This window comes from Pseudophryne corroboree, chromosome 6, assembly GCF_028390025.1.
Source record: "Pseudophryne corroboree isolate aPseCor3 chromosome 6, aPseCor3.hap2, whole genome shotgun sequence".
Classification (NCBI taxonomy): domain Eukaryota; kingdom Metazoa; phylum Chordata; class Amphibia; order Anura; family Myobatrachidae; genus Pseudophryne; species Pseudophryne corroboree.
Window position 1 is genome coordinate 105174577 of NC_086449.1, and position 10571 is coordinate 105185147.

Consider the following 10571-nt stretch of genomic DNA (forward strand, 5'->3'; position numbering starts at 1 on the left):
GCAAGTGTCAATACATCGGCAATGCAAGTGCTAGGTCTCATGGTGTCGGCTTTCGACATGGTGGAGTACGCTCAATTCCATTCCCGCCCTCTGCAGAAGCTGATTCTTGCCAAGTGGGAGGGCCTGCCTCACCGGATCAGGTCTCAAATGTTCTCCTTATCTCCAGAGGTCCGTATGTCACTGAGCTGGTGGCTTCAGGACCAACGATTGAGCAGGAGTCGTCCCTTCTGGATCTCCAACTGGGTCCTTCTGACGACGGTTGCCAGTCTGAGAGGTTGGGGCGTGGTTTTGGAGCAACACTCCCTTCAGGGTTGGTGTATCAAGAAGGAATCTCTCCTTCCGATAAACATTCTGGAGTTGGGGGCGGTGTTCAACTCATTGAACTTGGCCCAACATTTAATACAGAACAGACCTGTTCAAGTACAGTTGGACAACTCCACCACGGTGGCATACATCAATCATCAAGGCGGCACTCGAAGCCGCATGGCAATTAGGGAAGTATCACGGATTCTTCAGTGGGCGGAACGCGATCTGCCAGCCATATCGGCAGTGTTCATTCCGGGCATCCTAAACTGGGAAGCGGACTTTCTCAGTCATCAGAATGTACACGCCGAAGAGTGGAGCCTCCATTCAGAAGTGTTTCAACTCCTCGTGGACAGGTGGGGCCTTACAGATGTGGACCTGATGGCATCTTGACACAATCACAAGGTTCCGGTCTTCGGAGCAAGGACAAGGGATACTCAAGCAGCGTTTGTGGACGCACTGGCAATTCCATGGAACTTTCAGCTGCCATACGTGTTCCCTCCGGTGTCACTCCTGCCCAGAGTAATAAAGAAGTTCAAGCAAGAGGGAGGATTCTAACTTCTGATCGCTCCCTCGTGGCCCAGACGGCATTGGTTCTCAGACCTTCAGGGTCTCTCGATAGAGCATCCCCTTCTACTTCCACAGCACCCAGATCTCCTCGTTCAGGGCCCCTGTGTATATCAGGATTTAGCCAGGTTGGTTTTAACGGCGTGTCTCTTGAATCTTCCGTCTTGAGGGACAAAGGATTTTCTGAGGCGGTCATTCAAACCATGTTGAAGGCCCGGAAACCGGCTTCTGCTCGGATTTACCATAGGGTCTGGAATTCTTACTTTGCTTGGTGCACATCTAACAATCATGATGCTTACAAGTTTAGTACGTCCAAACTTTTGGCCTTTCTACAACAGGGCCTGGACTTGGGCCTTCGTCTGGCCTCCATCAAGGTTCATATTTCTGCCTTGTCGGTTTGGTTCCAGAGAAAAATTGTGACTTTACCTGATGTACATACGTTCACTCAGGGTGTGTTGCGGATTCAACCTCCCTACATCCCGCCTGTAGCCCCTTGGGACTTGTCAGTGGTTTTGGAGGCGTTGCGTTTGAGCCTCTTGAATCTGCAGACCTTAAGTGGCTTTCTCTTAAGGTATTGTTTCTGCTGGCTATTGCCTCTGCTAGACGGGTGTCGGATTTGGGTGACTTGTCTTGTAGGTCACCATATCTGATTTTTCACCGTGATCAGGCGGTTCTTAGAACACGTCCCGGGTATTTACCTAAGGTGGTGTCTTCTTTACACCTTAATCAGAAGATTGTGGTTCCGGCCTTTGCCTCTCCTTAATTGTCTTCCAAAGAGCGATCTTTGGATGTAGTACGGGCTCTCCGTCTCTGCGTGAAGAGAACTGCCTCCATCAGGAAGTCGGATTCTCTCTTTGTTCTGTTTGGTTTTCACAAACGTGGCTGGCCTGCTCACAAGCAGACCCTGGCCAGATGGATTAGAATGGTGATTGCACATGCTTATGTACAGGCTGGCCTTCCAGCTCCTGCTACCATTAAGGCCCATTCTACTCGGTCTGTTGGACCTTCTTGGGCGGCCCGCCGTGGTGTGAAACTTGAACAATTGTGCAAGGCGGCTACGTGGTCCTCAGTGAACACGTTCATAAGGTTCTATGCCTTCGATACTTCCACCTCCCAAGATGCTTCCTTTGGACGTCAGGTTCTTGTGGTGCGGTACAGTGCGTCCCCTCCTATAAGGAACTACTTCAGGACATCCGCAATGTCATTCCCTGTGGAGCCCAGTGTACCCGCAGCAGAAAATGAGATTTATGGTAAGAACTTACCGTTGTTAAACCTCCACAGGGCGCCCACCCTGACGCACTTAACTTCTTTGGGTTGGTATGGCATTAGCCGCTGACACTTTCTTCTGTCATGAGAATGTTGTGTATGTTGCTACCAACAGTTTTCATCTCTTTTGCCTGCTACTGCATTGGACTGGTTAACAAAAACTGGGCTCCTGTGCACAGAGGCGGGATTATAGAGGAGGCGGCACTTTGCATTCTGGGAACAGTCAAAGCTTTTAGCCTGTTGGTGCCTCGGATCAAGATCCTACTCTACACCCCAATGTCATTCCCTGTGGAGCCCAGTGTACCTCGCAGAAAGAGATTTAACAACGGTAAGTTCTTACCATAAATCTGTTTTTTTTTTACCATACTGTCAAATAAATGGTTCTTATAAACATGGTGTATATTGACTATTTACAATTTAAAAAAAAAAACATGCCTTTAACTTGGCAGTCTACCATAGCACCTGTACACTGTGTAACATACACTGTGCTTTGGTAATATTTAGATGCTCAAACTGGCCATATCAATGGTAACAGAGTGCCCCTCAACCTCTCCCCCACCCACGGGTAGGGTTGCCACCTCATGCCTTTAACTCTGTACACATATTAATTACATAGGTTCTGTGGCTGATTAAAACCAGGTGAAATGGAGTCTTGAAGTCAGCCAGCCACAGAACCTGTGTAATTAATATGTGTCCAGAATTATAGGGATGAGGTGGCAACCCTACCCACGGGACACTGTAGAACACTGTGGTCCGCATGTGGGACAGCTTGACAGTGGCAGAAAAGCAGGACTGTCCTGCCAAAATCAGGACAGTTAGGGGCTATGCAGGTATAAGGTCCGATGATGGTGATGACAGCTGCTCTCGTAGATGGAGGGGTGGGGATGGCCAATATCATAGATTCTTACCACTCAGAATATGGGTGTGTAGTCACACTAGCATTCCATTTGCAGTAGGAATTGCAATCACTTTACAACCACTTAGCAGCCCTGACAATACCTAAAACACATTATTAGTAGAAGTATATTCAGATGTGGTATAATATGTTCACAATCAGAATGTCACTGGTCCGATTTTAGCCCAATTTTAAACCTAACCCTAGATCCTAATCCATACCTAACATATTGGACATGTCAACATTATGTCCGTGTCAACATATTGGTGTTGACATTCTGCATGTTGACACTGAGACTACTAGTTTAATATATTGCAAAGCAAAGCCTGTACATGAAATTTCCCAGAAACAGAATTTGAGGGCAGAAACGACCACTTGGCCCATCTAATCTGCCCCTTTTTAACCATATTGTTACCTCGAACCCGAATAGATCCGTAGATCTTTGTAAAGAGATCATTATGTCTATCCCATGCATGTTTAAATTGCTCTATTATCTTAGCCTCTACCACCCATGATGCACTGGCGTATCTATAATGGGTGCAGTGTGTGCGATGCACATGGGCTAATGGGGTCCAGTGGGGCCCACACCAACCAATTTTTTTTAATACTTACCCTCTGGAGTCCCACGTCGGCAGTAGCAGCACTGCAGAAATCACCAGGAAAATGGTGCAGTGGCAATTTTTCCATTCAAACTATACATATAAAGATCTTTTAGTCTTTCCAGGTAAGCTTTGTGGTGTAGGCCATGCACCATTTTGGTTGCCTTTCTTTGTATAGTCTCTAATGTATTTATATCCTTCTGGAGATATAGCTTCCAGAACTGAACACAGTATTCTAGATGAGGCCATACCAGTGGCATTATTATTACTTCTTTCTCTCTGCTACTGATTCCTCTCCCTATACAACCAAGCAAGCGTCTGACATGTCTTCCTCATTGCTTACCTGTCTTTAAGTCCCCTGAAATAGTAATTCATTCCTCCTCTGTAGTTTCCATTATAATGCCGTTAATACTATATTTAACCTTTAAATTCTTGAAACCCAAGTGCATGATTTAGCATTTTTTTAAACATTAAAATGTATTTGCCATGTTCTTGCCCATTCCTCTAGCCTACCTAGATCATCAGTCATTTGTTTTATCCCCCCTCGTGTGTCTACCCTGTTGCATAACTTTGCGTCATCTGCAAAAAGGCATTCTTTCCCTTCAATACCATTTGTAATATTACCAATAAATATATTAAAAAGCACTGCTCCAAGTACAATCCCCTGGGGCACTCCACTGTTAACCTTTCCCTCCTGCGAATGCACGCCATGTACTACAGCCCTCTGTTTTTTATCCTGCAACCAAGATCTAATATATTTAACCATATCAAAATCCAGTCCCAAGCTTTCAAGTTTATTTAAAAGTCTGTGATGTCGTACAGTTTCAAAAGCCTTACTAAAGTCTACATAAGCTACATCTATGGTCCAACTTTATTCATTATTTTAGTAGTGAAAAAAAGTCAATAATTTGTATGACATGATCTCCCCTCAGTAAATCCATGTTGTTTGAGATCCTTAAAATTGCTAGAATTGAGATATTCTACAACTCTTTATTTTAAGAGTGTTCTCATCTATTTTCCTACTACTGATGTAAGGCTCACTGGTCGGTAGTTGCTTGCCTCTCCCTTGCTTCCACTTTTGTGCAGTGGGACTACCTGCACTATTTTACAGTGCTCTGGAATTACTCCTGTAGCTAGCACACGGTTGAGTCATTCTATAAGCAGTGTTACCAGCTCCCCTATAAGCTCTTTTAGTATAACTTGGATGTATGACATCTGGTACCATTGATTTCTCCACTTTAAATTTGGAGAGCTGTGTTAGGACCTTCTCTGTAAATGTACTTATATCTACCTATTTTTTTATGAATATACTATATAAGATAAACTGATATTGCCTTGTCTCCCTCAACAATGCTCCCACTCTCTGTCTTTAGTCTTACTATTCCTCCTTTTGTTTTTCTCCTATCACTTATAAACCTTAAACAATGTTTTGCTCCCTTTTCCTACTGACATTGCCATTTTCTCTTCAGTTTGTGCCTTTGCACATCTGATTGACTTTTTTCCCTCCTTCTGTCTAACAAGACACACCTCTGTGTCTTCATTATTCTGTGCCTGCTTATATTTCCTAAATATCTGCTTTTTGGCTCCCTCTATATCAGCTGACTTAAATGCTTCATCTCGTCGATTGAAATGGAAGTGATAGGAGTATATGTGTGACTAAAGAGATGTATAGGTTATTAGGTCTGTTTAGTAATGTCTTTAACGTCTTTCCTAGATGAGGACTAAAAGAAATACACCTGCTCATATCCACTGATATTAGCTGTGTATGTGATCGGCCACTGATAGATCACAGCTGATTCCTCTTCTGTAAGGCTTGAAAAGTGATTGGTATTCCTTCGGCTGTAAGGTGAAAAGAAGGGGAGATATCAATGTGTTATATACAGATTTTTATTCCCAATTAAATAGATGCACTATAAGAGTCTACAATATAAAGATTGGCTAGCTCATAAGAGCTTTAGCCATTACCTAATCTAAGCAGGTCATGTTGTTTAGGTTACAGGATTATGCAACCAGTGTGATTTCAATGAGTTTGCAGCTAAAATTTAGAGCACCAATGTGATATAAGGCAAATACAGTCTTATAAGTGATTGTCACTTTAAATTAAGCAGTAAACTCGCCAAAATGATGCCAGTTCCATATACTTTTAAACTATTACATTAACTCCCAAGAGGGAGATGTAGCAAACATTAGAAAGTACCAACCAATCGACTGTAAAATGGAAGTTAGAAGCTGATTGCTTAGTACTTTATTTCTCTCCAAGGTTTCAGATAAGATAACTAAAATAACTGATTGGTTTATACAGATTACAGAACTGCTAGTAACTGTCTCAACAATTTAGGAACAAGGGTGGCAAAACAAAGCCGATGCAGGTGTGATGCTGACATATTTAGATGGAGAATCTGCACCTGCCATAGGGCTGATGCAGATTTGGATGATGCGCTGATAGTGTGTTCAAAGACGCACATACGGGGGACGTGCAATAAGTTTCTGGATGAAAAAATTAATATATTTACAAATGAAAAGAACCTTACACATTTTCAAAGTATTCACCAAAGGGCTCTATGCAGAGTTGGATGTGCTCAAACCACTTGTTGAAGCAGCTGGACCAGTTTGAAGCAGGTACAGTATGTCTTCTACATGCTGGATATAGGTCTCCACTGCAGCTTCCAGTGACTTAAAATGAATCACACGCATCTTGAGCTTGATTTGTGGGAACACAAATAATTTGCAGGGAGCAAGGTCTGGACTGTAAGGTGGTAGAGTTGACACAATGTGACTGGTTGTGAGTCTCTAAAATTTTACTTCTTACATCATACCACCCAAAACTACATTTTACATTCTTCTCTTCCTGATGAAGCAGCCAGGTGCCATGAAACGCGTTGCCGTTTTTAGTGGGAACTTTATCTTGTATTTTATACTCCATTTTTGATTTATCATTTTTTATGCCTATATTTTATCTTGTAATACTATGGGGCTTTTTATATTTGTAATAATTACTTATCAATTATTGCCTGTACTAGTGAAAATGTGTTTAAAGTTTTTTTAAATGTCACTAGCATATTTAATATAATGATCTAATTAAAATGAATATATCTAGTGTCATTAAAAGCTGCTTATTGCAGCTCACATTTATATAATTTACATATTTATATTTATTAAACAGTCCCATAACCAGGCCCGGCGCTACCCGCTCAGCAAAGGGATGCAGAGCAGGCAGGCGCCTGGCCAAGAGAGGCGCTGTCTCTGCTCTGCATCCCAGCTGCTGCGCTGGCCTGTCCCCCCCTGCTGCTGCTGCCGGCTGCTTTGCCTGTCACACTATATGACAGACAGCAGCGCCGGCAGCTTGGAGCCTCCTCTCCCCCTCACCTGTGACAGCGGGGTTGGTCAGGGCCGAAAAGGGGGCATGGCTACACGGGAATGGGGACAGAGCTAGACGGGACCAGGCTGCTGCTGCTATGGCCAGCCAGACTGTTAGGTAAGTGAAGGGAAAGAGAGAGAGTGTGTGTGTGTGTGTGTGTCTGTCTGTCTGTGTGTGTGTGTGTGTGTGTGTGTGTGTGTGTGTATATATATATGGGTGTGTGTATATATATATATATATATATATATATATATGTGTGTGTGTGTGTGTGTGTGTGTGTGTATATATGTGTGTGTGGTGGGGGTTGTTTGTATAAGTGCCATTTCTATGGGCATTACATATAAGTGTCACTACCACTATGGGCATTACATATAAGCGTCACTACTACTATGGGCATTACATATAAGCATCACTATACTATGGGCATTACATATAAGCGTCACTACCAATATGGGCATTACATATAAGCGTCACTACCACTATGGGCATTACATATAAGCGTCACTACCACTATGGACATTACGTAAAAGCGGCACTACTACTATGGACATTACGTAAAAGCAGCGCTACTGCTATGGGCATTACATATAAGCGTCACTACTACTATGGACATTACGTAAAAGCAGCACTGCTACTATGTGCATTACGTATAAGCGGTGCTACTACTGTGGGCATTATGTTTAAACGGCGCTACTACTATGGACATTATGCATAAGAGGCACTACTACAATGGGCATTACATATAAGGGGCGCTAATACTATCGGTGTTATGTATAAGTGGCGCTACTACTATGGGCATTACGTATAAGGGGCGCTGCTACTATGGCCATTACGTACACAGGGCGCTACTGCTATCTATGGGCATTATGTGTATAAGCGGCACTACTACTTGCTGTGTAATATGAATACGATTGTGCTACTGTGTGGCGTTAATTGAAATAGGGGTACTTTGTGTGGCCACGCCCATTCCTTGTGAGAACACAGCCCTTCCCCCCCTTCCCCCCTCCATGCGCGCGCTCCCGGAAAAGTGGCCGTGGCCTCTGGAAAAGCGGGCGTGGCCTCGTAACTTCATATCATCAAACTATAAATATATTTTCACACAATTAGCAGCCTTACACATAGCCACAGTAGTGTTCCTTACACACAATGTCTCCAGTATAGTGCCAGATACACATAATGTGCTGTGCCAAACAGACATGACATGCCCCCCAGCAGTGCCAGCTACACATGACATGCCCCGCAGCAGTGCCAGCTAGACATGACATGCCCCGCAGCAGTGCCAGCTACACGACATGCCCCCGCAGCAGTGCCAGCTACACATGACATGCCCCCCAGCAGTGCCAGCTACACATGACATGCCCCGCAGCAGTGCCAGCTACACATGACATGCCCCGCAGCAGTGCCAGCTACACATGACATGCCCCCCAGCAGTGCCAGCTACACATGATAGTGTTCACTTTTTAGGGCATGGTGCTGATCACAGGGAGGGCACATTTTTAAGTTAGGAGGGCAAAATGATGTACATACTGTAATGCTTGTTGTTCCCATAACTATATGCTAAAGCATGGACAGTGCGCGCCGAAGGCGCGCAGCAAAAATTAAGGGGAGTTACTTCGTGGGGAAGGTACGTGGCCACATAATAGTGGCAATTTGCATTACACCACACAGTAGAGCAGCTAATACACACTGCACCAGGTAGAACCTCCTATACACTTTGCGCCAGGCACAGCACTGAGACACATTGCACCAGGGAGAGCACTGAGACACATTGCCTAGCCACAGACGCCTAGCGGGAACACTACATGACATGCCCCCCAGCAGTGCCAGCTACACGTGACATGCCCCCCAGCAGTGCCAGCTACACGTGACATGCTCCCCAGCAGTGCCAGCTACACGTGACATGCCCCCCAGCAGTGCCAGCTACACGTGACTTGCCCCCCAGCAGTGCCAGCTACATAAATGGCCACACAGTGCCAGATATGCACCCACAGTTCAGATACATAAATGCCCCCAAAGTGCCAGATACATAAATGCCCCCACAGTGCAGATATGCCCCCCACAGTGCCAGATACATAAATGCCCCCACAGTGCCAGATACATAATGCCCCCACAGTGCCAGATACATAAGTGCCCCCACAGTGCCAGATACATAAGTGCCCACAGTGCCAGATATGTCCCCACAGTGCCAGATATAAAAATGCCCACACAGTGCCAGATATATCCCCACAGTGCCAGATATAAAAATGCCCCCACAGTGCCAGATATGCCCCCACAGGGCCAGATACATAAATGCCCCCAGTGCCAGATACATAAATGCCCCCAGTGCCAGATGCATAAATGTCCACAGTGCCAGATACATAAATGCCCCCAGTGCCAGATGCATAAATGCCCACAGTGCCAGATATGTCCCCACAGTGCCAGATATAAAAATGCCCCCACAGTGCCAGATACATAAGTGCCCACAGTGCCAGATATGTCCCCATAGTGCCAGATATAAAAATGCCCCCACAGTGCCAGATATGCCCCCATAGGGCCAGATACATAAATGCCCCCAGTGCCAGATACATAAATGCCCCCAGTGCCAGATGCATAAATGCCCCCAGTGCCAGATGCATAAATGCCCCCACAGTGCCAGATGCATAAATGCCCCCAGTGCCAGATGCATAAATGCCCACAGTGCCAGATGCATAAATGCCCACAGTGCCAGATGTCCCCACAGTGCCAGATATAAAAATGCCCCCACAGTGCCAGATATGGCCCCAATGCCAGATACACATGTCCCATGCCCCCCCACAGGGCCAGATACATAAATGCCCCCAGTGCCAGATGCATAAATGCCCACAGTGCCAGATATGTCCCCAAAGTGCCAGATATAAAAATGCCCCCACAGTGCCAGATACATAAGTGCCCACAGTGCCAGATATGTCCCCACAGTGCCAGATATAAAAATGCCCCCACAGTGCCAGATATGCCCCCATAGGGCCAGATACATAAATGCCCCCAGTGCCAGATACATAAATGCCCCCAGTGCCAGATACATAAATGCCCCAGTGCCAGATGCATAAATGCCCACAGTGCCAGATGCATAAATGCCCACAGTGCCAGATATGTCCCCACAGTGCCAGATGTAAAAATGCCCACACAGTGCCAGATATGTCCCCACAGTGCCAAATATAAAAATGCCCCCACAGTGCCAGATATGGCCCCAATGCCAGATACACATGTCCCATGCCCCCCCCCCCCCCCCACAGGGCCAGATAAATAAATGCCCCCAGTGCCAGATGCATAAATGCCCCCAGTGCCAGATGCATAAATGCCCACAGTGCCAGATATGTCCCCACAGTGCCAGATATAAAAATGCCCACACAGTGCCAGATATGTGCCCACAGTGCCAGATATAAAAATGCCCACACAGTGCCAGATATGCCCCCCAATGCCAGATACACATGTCTCATGCCCCCAGTGACAGACATGTTCGCAGTGTCAGATATCCCCCCCCCTCACCTGCCCCCGTGCTGCTCACCGGTCACCACGATGGTTGCTGAGGCTGCTGCTAGGTGCTGCTCTTTGGTTGAGGGCAGGG